Source organism: Rhinoraja longicauda, chromosome 2, assembly GCF_053455715.1.
Source record: "Rhinoraja longicauda isolate Sanriku21f chromosome 2, sRhiLon1.1, whole genome shotgun sequence".
NCBI lineage: Eukaryota > Metazoa > Chordata > Chondrichthyes > Rajiformes > Arhynchobatidae > Rhinoraja > Rhinoraja longicauda.
Window position 1 is genome coordinate 115,621,555 of NC_135954.1, and position 15,299 is coordinate 115,636,853.

General features: G+C 48.6%; 1 protein-coding gene across 1 annotated transcript in view; it reads left to right on the forward strand.

The window, feature by feature from the left end:
- The first annotated feature begins 874 nt into the window (after positions 1-874).
- Positions 875-15,299, forward strand: part of LOC144608504 (protein FAM83H-like) — a 38,662-nt gene continuing 24,237 nt past the window's right edge. The window contains exon 1 of the mRNA XM_078426358.1: positions 875-928. The gene's annotated coding sequence lies outside the window, so the exon portion shown is untranslated. The remainder of the gene's footprint in view (positions 929-15,299) is intronic.

Below are 15,299 nucleotides of genomic sequence, written 5' to 3' on the forward strand. Positions count from 1 at the left end.
GACAGGTGCCCCTGCAATGCCGCCTCAGGTGAGAGGTGGGCCGGGCCCAGGACAAGGCTCTCTTCGGCCACCAACCGGGAGAGGCCCGGCCCTTCTGGAACCCCCTGTACCTGCCCCCCTTGGGGCGGGACGGACCCGGCCGAGCTCGGCACCTCTCGCACTTGTTCGCCGCCAACACAGACCAAAGTTTGGGGAAACTTGTGTGAAGTTATCGCTGCGGTTGCGGGAACCCCGGGCCGGGTCGGGGGCAGGTCTGGGCCGGGAGGGGGCAGGTCTGGGCCGATGCAAGTGGGACGGGGGCGGGTCTGGGCCGGGAGGGGGGCAGGTGGGACGGGCCGGGAGGGGGCAGGTCTGGGCCGGAGCGGAGCGATGCAGGTGGGACGGGCCGGGAGGGGGCAGGTCTGGGCTGGGCCGGGGCAGGTGGGATGGGCCGGAAGGGGGGCAGGTCTGGGCCGGGCCGGGAGGGGGCAGGTCTGGGCCGGGCCGGGAGGGGGCAGGTCTGGGCCGGGCCGGGAGGGGGCAGGTCTGGGCCGGGCCGGGAGGGGGCAGGTCTGGGCTGGGCCGGTGCAGGTGGGACGGGCCGGGAGGGGGCAGGTCTGGGCCGGGGCGGGCCGGTGCAGATGGGCCGGGCCGGGCCGGGAGGGGGCAGGTCTGGGCCGGGCCTGGAGGGGGCTGGTCTGGGCCGGGCCGGGAGGGGGCAGGTCTGGGCTGGGCCGTTGCAGGTGGGACGGGCCGGGAGGGGGCAGGTCTGGGCCGGGGCGGGCCGGTGCAGGTGGGACGGGCCGGGACACTCACCACACCCTCCACGGGCGCGGCTCCCCACCGGATGTGCGGCCGCGGCTCCGGGGCTCAGCTCCCTGTCTCTCCCCCGGTCTCTCCCCGTCGCGCTGCCCGGGACAGGACGGGACAGCACAGCCCGCAGCACCAGGTGAGTCCGGGCCGGGAGGGGGGGGGAGGCTGCCGGCCACAGGTACAGGTGAGCGGGGTGGGGTCCCGGCTCCCGAGCGACACAGACTCCGACCATCGGCCCCCACCAGCCCGTCCCTCCCTCCTCGTCCCTTCCCTCACAGGACGCACTTCTGCAACACGGAAAATGCCCTTCGGCCCAACTCGTCCATGCCAGCCGAAATGTCCACCCGTCCCATTTGCCTGCGTTTGGGCCATATTTTAATCTCGTCTTAATTATTGGCACAAATGAAGCAAAGAATTATAGAGATGTACAGTTTAAACTGATCGTCACACACATCGAGGGCGAAGGGCCTGTTTCTGTGTTGTATTATATATCTATTCACCTTTCCTATCCATTTGCCGGTTCACATGTCTTCTAAAGGTCTTTTAGTAAGGGTGTCAGAGGGGTTATGGGGAGAAGGACATTCTTGCTATTGAGGCAGTGCAGTGTAGGTTCACAAGATTAATCCCCGGGATGGCGGGACTGTCATATGAGGAAAGATTGGAAAGACTGGGCTTGTATTCACTGGAGTTTAGAAGGATGAGTTTAGGGCGGCACGGTAGCGCAGCGGTAGAGTTGCTGCTTTACAGAGAATGCAGCGCCGGAGACTCAGGTTCGATCCTGACTACGGGTGCTGCACTGTAAGGAGTTTGTACGTTCTCCCCGTGACCTGCGTGGGTTTTCTCCGAGATCTTCGGTTTCCTCCCACACTCCAAAGACGTACAGGTATGTAGGTTAATTGGCTGGGTAAATGTAAAAATTGTCCCTAGTGGTTAATGTGCGGGGATCGCTGGGCGACTTGGTGGGCCTGTTTCCGGCTGTATATATATGATATGATGATGAGAGGGTTTCTTATAGAAACGTATAAAATTGTAAAAGGACTGGAGAAGCTAGATGCTGGAAAAATGTTCCCAATGTTGGGGGAGTCCAGAACCAGGGGCCACAGTCTTAGAATAAAGGGGAGGCCATTTAAAACTGAGGTGAGAAGAAACTTTTTCACCCAGAGAGTTGTGAATTTGTGGCGTTCTCTGCCACAGAAGGCAGTGGAGGCCAATTCACTGGATGAATTTAAAAGAGAGTTAGACAGAACTCTTGGGGCTAGTGGTATCAAGGGATATGGGGAGAAGGCAGCCACGGGTTACTGATTGTAGATGATCAGCCATGATCACAATGAATGGTGGTGCTGGCTCGAAGGGCCGAATGGCCTCCTGCTGCACCTATTTTCTATGTTTCGTGTGCAGGGGAACGGGGTTGAGAGGAAACATAGATCAGCCATCATTGATTGGCTGAGTAGACTTGATGGGATGAATGGCCCAATTCTGCTCCTATTACTTATAAGTTTATGAAATGCTGTTATTGCACCTGCCTCATCCACCTCCACCTGCAGCTGTTCCATGCACCCACCACCCTCGGTGTGAATGATGGTGCCCAAATACTCTGACCATCCACCTACTCTGTCCCCTGTGGTTTCATCAACCTCAATGCCCCTCGATCTCCATCCCCCCCAGGTAAAACAGTCTTAATAACTCGAGCTTTCTATTCCGGGAAACATCTGTGTGGGGAAGAAGGATCTGGACCCAAAACATCACCCATTCCTTCTCTGCAGAGATGCTGCCTGTCCCGCTGAGTTACTCCAGCACTCTGTGAAACGTTACCCATTCCATCTCTGCAGAGATGCTGCCTGTCCTCCTGAGCAAGGGGTGACATAGAACCAGGAGATGTAGAGTCAGTATGGATAGAAATGAGGAATTGTAAGGGTAAGAAGACCCTAATGGGAGTTATCTACAGGCCCCCAAACAGTAGCCTCGACGTAAGGTGCAAGTTGAATTAAGATTAAGAGATAAAATTGGCATGTCGCAAATGTAATGCTAAGGTGGTTATGGGAGATTTCAACATGCAGGTAGACTGGGAAAATCAGGTTGGTACTGGACCCCAGGAAAGAGAGTTTGTGGAATGCCTCTGAGATGGATTCTTAGAACAGCTTGTACTGGAGCCTACCAGGGAGAAGACAATTCTGGATTTAGCGTTGTGTAATTAACCTGATCTGATAAGGGGACTCGAGGTAAAAGAGCCATTAGGAGGCAGTGATCACAATATGATAAGTTTTACTCTACAAATTGAGAGGGTGAAGGGAAAATCGGAAGTGTCAGTATTACAGTATAGCAAAGGGGATTACAGAGGCATGAGGCAGGAGCTGGCCAGAATTGACTGGAAGGAGGCCCTAGCAGGGAAGACGGTGGAACAGCAATGGCAGGTATTCCTGGGAATAATGTACAAGTTGCAGGATCAATTTATTCCAAAGAGGAGGAAATATTCCAAGGGGAGTAAGAGGCACCCGTGGCTGACAAGGGAAGTCAAGGACAGCATAAAAATAAAAGAGAAGAAGTACAACAAAGCAAAGAAGAGTGGGAAGCCAGAGGATCAGAAGATGACTAAGAAGGCAATACGGGGGGAAAAGATGAGGTACGAGGGTAAACTAACCAATAATATAAAGGAAGATAGTAAAAGCTTTTTTAGGTATGTAAAGAGGAAGAAAATAGTCAAGGCAAATGTGGGTCCCTTGAAGACCGAAGCAGGGGAATTTATTATGAGGAACAAGGAAATGGCAGACGAGTTGAACCGGTACTTTGGATCTGTCTTCACTCAGGAAGATACAAGCAATCTCCCAGATGCTCCAGTGGCCAGAGATCCTAGGGTGATGGAGGAACTGAAGGAAATCCACATTAGGCAGGAAATGGTGTTGGGTAGACTGATGGAACTGAAGGCCGATAAATCCCCAGGGCCTGATGGTCTGCATCCCAGAGTACTTAAGGAGGTGGCGCTAGAAATTGTGGATGCATTGATGATCATTTTCCAATGTTCTATAGATTCAGGATCAGTTCCTGTGGATTGGAGGGTAGCTAATGTTGTCCCACTTTTTAAGAAAGGAGGGAGAGAGAAAACGGGAAATTATAGACCAGTTATAGACCATCAGTGGTGGGGAAGATGCTGGAGTCAATTATAAAAGACGAAATTGCGGAGCATTTGGATAGTAGTAACAGGATCGTTCCGAGTTTGCATGGATTTACGAAGAGGAAATCATGCTTGACTAATCTTCTGGAATTCTTTGAGGATATAACTAGGAAAATTGACAGGGGACAGCCGGATGTGGTGTATCTCGACTTTCAGAAAGCCTTCGACAAGATCCCACATAGGAGATTAGGGGGCAAAATTAGAGCACATGGTATTGGGGGTAGGGTACTGACATGGATGGAAAATTGGTTGACAGACAGAAAGCAAAGAGTGGGGATAAATGGGTCCCTTTCAGAATGGCAGGCAGTAACTAGTGAGGTACCGCAAGGCTCGGTGCTGGGACCGCAGCTATTTGCAATATACATTAATGACTTGGATGAAGGGATTAAAAGTACCATTAACAAATTTGCAGATGATACAAAGGTGGTAGTGTGAACTGTGAGGAAGATGCTATGAGGTTGCAGGGTGACTTGGACAGGTTGTGTGAGTGGGCGGATGCATGGCAGATGCAGTTTAATGTGGATAAGTGTGAGGTTATCCACTTTGGTGGTAAGAATAGGAAGGCAGATTATTATCTGAATGGTGTCAAGTTAGGAAGGGGGGGGACGTACAACGAGGTGTGGGTGTCCTAGTGCATCAGTCACTGAAAGGAAGCATGCAGGTACAGCAGGCAGTGAAGAAAGCCAATGGAATGTTGACCTTCATAACAAGAGGAGTTGAGTATAGGAGCAAAGAAGCTTGTATACACTGGAATTTAGAAGTGTAAGAAAATAACTGCAGGTGCTGGTACAAATCGAAGGTGTTGATTCACACAATGCTGGAGTAACTCAGCAGGTCAGGCAGCATCTCAGGATAGAAGGAATTGGTGACGTTTCGGGTCGAGACCCTTCTTCAGACTGATGGAGACGCAGTCTGAAGAGGTGTCTCGACCCGAAACGTCACCCATTCCTTCTCTCCTGAGATGCTGCCTGAACTGCTGAGTTACTCCAGCATTGTGTGAATAAATACCTGGAATTTAGAAGGATGAGAGGGGATCTTATCGAAACATATAGGATTATTAAGGGGTTGGACACGTTAGAGGCAGGAAACATGTTCCCAATGTTGGGGGTGTCCAGAACCATGGGCCACGGTTTAATAATAAGGGGTAGGCCATTTAGAACGGAGATGTGGATAAAACTTTTTCAGTCAGAGAGTTGTAAATCTGTGGAATTCTCTGCCACAGAAGGCAGTGGAGGCCAATTCATTCGATGAATTTAAAAGAGAGTTACACAGAGCTCTAGGGGCTAGCGGAATCAAGGGATATGGGGAGAAGGCAGGCACGGGTTACTGATTGAGAATGATCACATTGAATGGTGGTGCTGGCTCGAAGGGCCGAATGGCCTCCTCCTGCACCTATTGTCTATTGAGTTGCTCCAGCATTTTGTGTCTCATATCATCCATGTGGAGGAGACACAGAGGGAACTGCAGACGCTGGAATCTTGAGCAGAGCATGCGGTGTTGGAGGTACTCTGCAGGCCAGGCAGCATCTGTGCAAGGATGTGTAGGAAGGAACAGCAGATGCTGGTTTCAACCGAAGGTAGACACAAAAAGCTGGAGTAACTCAGTGGGACTGGCAGCATCTCTGGAGAGAAGGAATGGGTGATGGTTCGGGTAAAGACCCTCCTTTGGGTTTGTCGAGTTATGGACAGGTCACCTGTTTTGGATCGGGATACCTGTAAATTCTTTCCTGGCCTCCAGCTTAATCACAAGGCTTCCTCTACTACGGTGGCCAGGACTCTGGATAATTTTTAAAGCAGAGTTTGTCAGATACTTGATTAGCACAGGGGATCCCTGTAGTGTTTTTAATTAATGTCTGAGGTTATAGGGAGAATGCAGGAGAATGGGTTTGAGGGGGAAAGAAAGATTGGCCATGATTGAATGGTAGAGTAGACTCGATGGGTGGAATGGCCCATTTCCGCTCCTATGACTTATGAAGTGCACAGAACTGCCCCTCGTGTGCAGGGCAGACACAAAATGGTGGAGTAATTCAGCGGGACAGGCAGCATCTCTGGAGACAAGGAATGGATGACGTTTCGGGTCGAGGCCCTTCTTCAGACTGCAGGAAATGGTTGAAAAACTGGGACTGGTGTCGCTGGGACATTGTTGGCTGGTGTGGGTGAGTTGGGCCGAAGGGCCTGTTTCAACATTGTATCACTCTATGACTCTATGATGTGACAAAGGGACTGACGAGGTAGTCACTGTGGATAGAGTTGAGGAATTGTAAAGGCAAGAAGACATTAATTGGAGTTGTCTACAGACCCCCCAAATAGTAGCCCGGATGTAGGGTGTAAGTTGCAGCAGGAGTTAAAGCTGGCATGTAACAAAGGTAATGCCACTTTGGTGATGGGGGATTTCAATATGCAGGTTGACTGGGAAAATCATGTTGGTTCTGGACCCCAAGAAAGAGAGTTTGTTGAGTGCCTCCGAGATGGATTCTTAGAGCAGCTTGTGCTGAAGCCTACCAGAGAAAGGGCAATTCTGGATTTAGTGTTGTCCAATGAACCAGATTTGATAAGAGAACTCGAGGTAAAGGAGTCGCTTGGAGATAGTGATCATAATATGATTAGTTTTAATTTGCAATTTAAGAGGGAGAAGGTTCAATCGGAAGTGTTAGTGTTGCAGTTGAACAAAGGGGACTATGAAGGCATGAGAGAGGAGCTGGCCAAGGTCGACTGGAAAAGGATCCGAGCAGGAATGACAGTGGAACAGCAATGGCAGGAATTTCTGGGCATAATCCAGAAGTTGCAGGATCATTTCATTCCAAAAAGGAAGAAAGATTCTAAGGGGAGTAGGAGGCAACCGTGGCTGACAAGGGAAGTTAGGGATGGAATAAAACTAAAAGAAAGATGTATAACACAAGCAATGAGTAGCTGGAAGCCAAAGGATTGGGAAACTTTCAAAGGATAACAGAAGCTAACAAAACGGGCAATACGGGCTGAAAAGATGAAGTACGAGGGTAAGCTAGCCAATAATATAAAGAAGGACAGTAAAAGCTTCTTAAGATATGTTAAGAGAAAAAGATTAGCAAAGACAAATATGGGTCCCTTGAAGGCAGACATGGGAGAAATTATTTAGGTAACAAGGAAATGGCAGAAGAGTTGAACAGGTACTTTGGATCTGTCTTCACTAAGGAAGACACAAACAATCTCCCAGATGTACTAGAAGACAGAGGATCTAGGGGGATGGAGGAACTGAAAGAAATTTGCATTAGGTTAGAAATAGTATTGGGTAGACTGATGGGACTGTAGGTTGATAAATCCCCAGGGCCTGATGGTTTGCATCCCAGGGTACTCAAGGAGGTGGCTCTAGAAATAGTGGACCCATTGGTGATCATTTTCCAATGCTCATTGGAAACATGTTCCCAATGTTGGGGGAGTCCAGAACCAGGGGCCACAGTTTAAGAAGAAGGGGTAGGCCATTTAGAATAGAAATGAGGAAAAATATTTTCAGTCAGAGTTGTGAATCTGTGGAATTCTCTGCCTCAGAAGTCAGTGGAGGCCAGTTCTCTGAATGCTTTCAAGAGAGAGCTAGGTAGAGCTCTTAAGGATAGCGGAGTCAGGGGGTATAGGGAGAAGGCAGGAACGGGGTATTGATTGAGAATGCTCAGCCATGATCACATTGAATGGTGGTGCTGGCTCAAAGAGCCGAATGGCCTACTCCTGCACCTATTGTTTATGGTCTAATACATTCAGAATCAGTTCCTGTGGATTGGGGAAAGCCAATGTTATCCCACTTTTCAAGAAAGGAGCGAGAGAGAAAATGGGGAATTACAGACCAGTTAGCCTGACATCGGTGGTGGGGAAGATGCTGGAGTCAATTATTAAAGAGGTAATAACGGCACATATAGATAGCAGTAAAAGGATTGGTCCAAGTCAGCATGGATTTATGAAAGGGAAATCATGCTTGACTAATCTTCTGGAATTTTTTGAGGATGTAACAAGTAAAATGGATGAAGGGGAGCCAGTGGATGTAGTGTATCTAGACTTTCAGAAAGCCTTTGCTATGGTCCCACACGGGAGATTGGTGAGGAATATTAGAGCACATGGTATTGGGGGTAGGGTGTTGACATGGATAGAAAATTGGTTGGCAGACAGGAAACAAAGAGTAGGAGTAAACAGCAGGCAGTGGCGAGTGTTGTGCCGCAAGGCTGGGCCCGCAACTATTTACCATATATATTAATGATTTGGATGAAGGAATTAGAAGTAACACTAGCAAGTTTGCAGATTACACAAAGCTGGGTGGCAGTGTGAACTACGATGAGGATGTTAGGAGGTTGCAGGGTAACCTGGACAGGTTGAGTGAGTGGGCAGATGCATGGCAGATGCAGTATAATGTGAGGTTATCCACTTTGGTGGCAAAAACAAGGAATTAGAAGTAACACTAGCAAGTTTGCAGATTACACAAAGCTGGGTGGCAGTGTGAACTGCGATGAGGATGTTAGGAGGTTGCAGGGTGACCTGGACAGGTTGAGTGAGTGGGCAGATGCATGGCAGATGCAGTATAATGTGAGGTTATCCACTTTGGATGCAGGAAAAATGTTCCCAATGTTGGGGGAGTCCAGAACCAGTGGCCACATTCTTAGAATAAAGGGGAGGCCACTTAAAACTGAGGTGAGAAGGAACTTTTTCACCCAGAATTTGTGGAATTCTCAGCCGTCAAGGGCAGTGGAAGCCAAATCACTGGATGAATTTAAGAGAGAGTTAGATAGAGCTCTAGGGGCTAGTGGAATCAAGGGATATGGGGAGAAGGCAGGCACGGGTTACTGATTGTGGATGATCAGCCATGATCACAATGAATATTACGGTACGGCGGCACGGTAGCGCAGCGGTAGAGTTGCTGCTTTACAGCGAATGCAGCGCCGGAGACTCAGGTTCGATCCTGACTACGGGTGCTGTACTGTAAGGAGTTTGTACGTTCTCCCCGTGACCTGCGTGGGTTTTCTCCGAGATCTTCGGTTTCCTCCCACACTCCAAAGACGTACAGGTATGTAGGTTAATTGACTGGGTAAAATGTAAAAATTGTCCCTAGTGGGTGTAGGATAGTGTTAATGTACGGGGATCGCTGGGCGGCGCGGACTTGGTGGGCCGAAAAGGCCTGTTTCCGCGCTGTATATATATGATATGATATGATATGAATGGCGGTGCTGGCTCAAAGGGCCAAATGGCCTCCTCCTGCACACATTTTCTAAGTTTCTATGACAATAGAAACATAGAAAATAGGTGCAGGAGTAGGCCATTCGACCCTTCGAGCCTGCACCGCCATTCAATATGATCAGGGCTGATCATCCAGCTCCATACCCCCTGATCCCTTTAGCCATAAGGGCCACATCTAACTCCCTCTTAAATATAGCCAATGAACTGGCCTCAACTACCTTCTGTGGCAGAGAATTCCACAGACTCACCACTTTCTGTGTGAAGAAATGTTTTCTCATCTCGGTCCTAAAGGACTTCCCCCTTATCCTTAAGCTGTGACCCCTGGTTTTGGACTTCCCCAACATCGGGAACAATCTTCCCGCATCTAGCCTCTCCAACCCCTTAAGAATTTTATATGTTTCAATAAGATCCCCCCTCAATCTTCTAAATTCCAACGAGTACAAGCCTCGCCTATAAAGGGCCTGTTTCCATACTGTATCACCCTGTGACTCTATGACTATGAAGGGCCTGTTTCCACACTGTATGACTCTATGACTATAATTCCCCTCATCTCGTTTGCACCCAGCCTGAATGAACCTACTCACCTACACATCCTTGGGATGAGGGGAGAACCTTCACAAGAATAGGATGAATGTACAAACTGCACACATACAGCTCCAGAGGTCAGGATGGAAACTTACTCTCTGGAACTGTGAGTTAGCGGCACTACCCACTGTGTCACACTGCCAATGACATTGCTAATGTGTTGGAGTTATGGTGATACTGAGATTGTCACAGGTTGGTTAATGAATAAGGTGGCCCTGGATTACAGGTGGGCACCAGTTGACAGGTGAGGATTGCATCAAGTGCCTGTTGCTTGATGCCAACCAGCGGGTCCACAACAGAGTGCCCTCTGTGAAGATTTGGATCTTCCTCAACCTTTCTCTGTACAACATAGTCAAAAAATGCTGGAGTAATTCAGTGGGACAACACCATTTCTGGAAAAAAGGAATAGGTGCTCTTTTAGAAACATAGAAAACATGATCATATTGAATGGCGGTGCTGGCTCGAAGGGCTGAATGGCCTATTTCTGCACCTATTTTCCATGCTTCTATGTTTCTATGGGCTGGGTCCTGCACTCAATATCCATAAGGTCTAGACCCCCTCCCAACCCGTCCTGCTCCACTGCCCTGCCCTGCAGAAAGTGGACCATTACACTCAGCTTGGGAGACACCTCTCAAAGAAGGCAGGTGTCTGTGATAATTCTCCACCAGCTTCAATACATCAATACGGCTGATGAGGGACAGAGTTTTGGAAGGTCAAGACCTCAGAGCTGAGGCAAAGCTGCTGGTCTACTGGACAGCTGTCGCCCCTGGGCACCCCTGAAACCTAGACTATTCACAGCAGGCAGCTCAATATCTCACCAGCTCTGTTTCCTCAAAATCCTCTCATTCATTGGGAGGACAAGCCAACAGTCAGTGTCATACACTGATACCATATAACCATATAATGATACTGATACCGTGTGTAAACACGGCCCAACTTGCCCAGACCGTCCAACAATGTCCCAGCTACCCTAGTCCCACTTGCCTGCGCCTGGTCCATATCCGTCCAAACCTGTCCTATCCATGTACCTGTCTGACTGTTTCTTAAACGATGGGATAATCCCAGCCTCAACTACCTCCTCTGGCAGCTTGTTCCATACACACACCACCCTTTCTGTAAAAAAGTTAGCACTCGTATTCCTATTAAATCATTTCCACTGCATCTTGCACCTATGTCCCCGGTCCTCGATTCCACTACGCTGGGCAAAAGACTCTGTGCATCTACCCGATCTATCCCTCTCATGACTTTATATACCTCTATAAGATCTCCCCTCATCCTCCTGCGCTCGATGGAATAGAGACCCAGCCTACTCAACCTCTGCCTGTACCTCACACCCTCTAGTCCTGGCAACATCCTTGTAAATCTTTTCTGAACCCTTTCAAGCTTGACAATATCTTTCCTATAACATGGTGCCCAGAAATTAACACAATATTCTAAAGTGGTCTCACCAACATCTTATACAACTGCAACATGACCTCCCGACTTCTTTACTCAACACTCTGAAGGCCAAAATAGCAAAAGCCTTTTTGACCACCTTATCTACCTGCGACTCGACCTTGAAGGAACCACTGGGCAGCAGAGGACATACACACACCCAGCAACAACCCCCAAAACCAGCACTCTGCCCCAAGCTCTTGCCCAGACAAGATCAACAGTGGACAGATCCAAGGAGGTGTAAAGACTCCCTGAAGACTTGTTACTGGCTTTATCTTGCATTGAGTGTATTCCCTTTCTCCTGTGTCTGTACACTGTGGATGGCTCAATTGAAATCATGCATAGTCTTACAGCTGACTGACACAACAAATGCTTTTCACAGTACCTTGGTGCACATGACAATGAACTGAACCAGACTAAGCTAAGAGTTACGGAGTCACCGAGCACAGAGATAGGACATAATATCATAAGTGTTAGGAGCAGAATTAGGCCATTTGGCCCATCAAGTTTACTCCACCATTCTATCATGGCTGACCAATATCTGCCTCCTAACCCCATTCTCCTGCCTTCTCCCCATTACCCCTGACACCCATACTAATCAAGAATTTATTTATCTCTCCCGTAAAAATATCCATTGACTTGGCCTCCACAGCCTCGGTGGCAAATAATTCCACAGATTCACCACGCTCTGACTAAAAAAATTCCTTCTCATCTCCTTCCTAATGAAACATCCTTTAATTTTGAGGCTATGACCACCAGGCGGAGATACTCCCACTAGTGGGAAGTTGTGTAGGGAAATAACTGCAGATGCTGGTACAAATCGAAGGTATCACAAAATGCTGGAGTAACTCAGCAGGTCAGGCAGCATCTTGGAGAGAAGGGTCTGAAGAAGGGTCTCGATGCGAAACGGCTCCCATTCCTTCTCTCCAAGATGCTGCCTGACCTGCTGAGTTACTCCAGCATTTTGTGATACCCACTAGTGGGAACATACTCTCCATATCCACTCTATCCAAGCCTTTCACTATTCTGTAAGTTTCAATGAGCCTTCATCAGACTTCTAAACTCTCATTCTTCTAAACTCCAGCGAGTCCAGGCCCAGTGCTGTCAAATACTGATTATTAAGGGGTTGGACACGTTACAGGCAGGAAACATGTTCCCAATGTTGGGGGAGTCCAGAACAAGGAGCCACAGTTTCAGAATAAGGGGTAGGCCATTTGGAACTGAGATGAGGAAAAACGTTTTCAGTCAGAGAGTTGTGAATCTGTGGAATTCTCTGCCTCAGAAGGCAGTGGAGGCCAATTATCTGAATGCATTCAAGAGAGAGCTAGATAGAGCTCTTAAGGATAGCGGAGTCAGGGGGTATGGGGAGAAGGCAGGAATGGGGTACTGATTGAGAATGATCAGCCATGATCACATTGAATGGCCTCCTCCTGCATCTATTGTCTATTGTCTAAACACTCATCATATGCTAACCCACTCTTTCCTGCGATCATTCTTGTAAACCTCCTCTGGACCCTCTCCAGAACCAGCACATCCATTCTCAGATATGCTGCCTAACATTGCTCACAATATTCCAAATGCGGCCTGACCAGCGCCTTACAGAGCCTCAGCATTACATCCCTGTTTGTGTACACAAGTCCTCTTGAAGTAAATGCTAGCATTGCATTTGCCTTCCTTACCACCGATTTGACTTGTAAATTAACTTTTTTGGAAACCTGCACCAGTGCTCCCAAGTCCCTTTGCACCTCCGATTTCTGCATTCTTTCCCCATTTGGAAAATAGTCTATGCCTTTATTCCTACTACCAAAATGCATGACTCCACACTTTGCTTCACTATATTTCATCTGCCACTTCTGTGCCCACTCTCCCAACCTGCCCAAGTCCTTCTGCAGAGTCCCTACTTTCTCTACACTTCCTGGCCCAGGCCCTTCAGTCCAACAGGTCCATGCTGACCAAGATGCCCCATCTACACTTGTCCCATTTGCCTGCTCCTGGCCCATATGCCTCAAAACATTTCCTGTTCATATACCTGTCCAAATGTATTGTATATGTTGTTATAGTACCTGCCTCAACTATCTCCACGGGCAGCTCATTCCATACACCCACCAAGACTCTGTGGAAAAAGTTTCCCTTCAGTTTCCTATTACATTTTTCCCTTCTCACCTTAAACTCGTGTATCTGGTTCTTGATTTCCCTCCCATGGGGAAAAAAGACCCAGAGGTTTGTAACCCTCTGCTGTGGTCTCTCTTAAGTTATGGAACAAAAGTGTGACCACTTTGGTATGTCAAACCAGGGAAGGACTTACACGGTAAATGGAAGAGTCCTGGAGAGTGTGTAGAACAGAGAGTTCTGGGAGTACAGGTGCATAGTTCAGGTGGTGGGTCAGGTGGACAGGGTGGTGAAGAAGGCATTTGACACGCCTGCCTTCATTGGGAAGAGGAATGAGCACAAAGATTGGGATGTCACAGTGCAGCTGTACAAGTGGTTGGGAGACCACATGTGGAGTATTGTGAGCAGTTCTGGTTGCCCAGTTATGGGAAGGATGTCATCAAGTTAGAAAGGGTGCAGATGAGATTCATCAGGATGTTATCCAGGCTTAGAAACATAGAAAATATGTGCAGGAGGAGGCCCTTTGAGCCAGCACCACCATTCATTGTGATCATGGATAATCATCTACAATCAGTACCCTGTTCCTGCCTTCTCCCCATACCCCTTGATTCTGCTAGCCCCAAGAGCTCTATCTAACTCTCTTTAAAATGCATCCAATGAATTGGCCTCCACTGCCTTCTGTGGCAGAGAATTCCACAAATTCACAACTCTCGGTGAAAACGTTTTTTCTCATCTCAGTTTTAAATGGCCTCCCCTTTATTCTTGGACTGTAGCCCCTGGTTCTGGACTCCCCCAACATTGGGAACATTTTTCCTGCATCTAGCTTGTCCAGTCCTTTTATAATTTTATGTGTTTCTAAAAGATCCCCCTCTCATCCTTCTAAATTCCAGGGAATACAAGCCCAGTGTTTCCAATCTTTCCTCATCTGACAGTCCCGCCATCCCAGGGATCAATCTCGTGAACCTACACTGCACTTCCTCGATAGCAAGGATGTCCTTTCTCAGATTAGGAGACCAAAACTGCATGCAATACTCCAGATGTGGTCTCGCCAGGGCCCTGTACAACTGCAGAAGGAACTCTGTACTCCTATACTCGTATCGGTGGGGCAGTAGGGCAAGGGTTGGGGGGGAGTGGCAGGGGTCGGTGGGGCAGTGGGAACAGATTACTCCAGCACTTTGTTCCTGTCTCCACTTTAGATGCAACATCTAAAGTTGCATTCGGCCCATCTCCCTCCAAACCTTTCCTGTACCTGTCCAACTGTCTATTAAATGTTGAAACGTGGAAATTCAGGGATTCAGCAGGTCATGCAGCATCTCTGGAGAACATGGATGGGTTACATTTTGAGTTGGAACTTCAGCTAAAAGCTGCAGAATGGTCCCGGCTCCAAAACACCACCATGTTCTCCGCAAATGCTGCCTGACCCGCTGAGTTACTCCAGCACTCTGTGAAACGTCACCGCTCCATGTTCTACAGAGATGCTGCCTGACCCGCTGAGTTACTCCAGCACTCTGTGAAACATCACCTATGCATGTTCTCCATAGATGCTGCTTGACCCGCTGAGTTACTCCAGCACTCTGGCAAGGAGTCAGGCCCTGTTGCTCAGAAGGGTAGGGAAAAGAAGAGGAGAGCGATAGTAATAGGGGACTCTATAGTGAGAGGGTCAGATAGGCGATTCTGTGGACGCAGTCGGGAGACCCGGATGGTGGTTTGCCTCCCTGGTGCCGGTGTCCGGGATGTGTCTGAGCGTGTCCAGGATATCCTGAAAGGGGAGGGAGAGGAGCCAGAGGTCGTGGTACATATAGGTACCAACAATATAGGTAGGATAAGGGAAGAGGTCCTGAAAGGAGAATTTAGGGGGCTAGGAAGAGAGTTTAAAAAAAAGGACTTCCAAAGCAATACTCTCAGGCTTACTGCCTGTGCCACGCGATAGTGAGAATAGGAATGGAGTGAGGTGGAGGATAAATAAGTGGCTGAGGAACTGGTGCAGGGAGCAGGGTTTCAAGTTTCTGGATCATTGG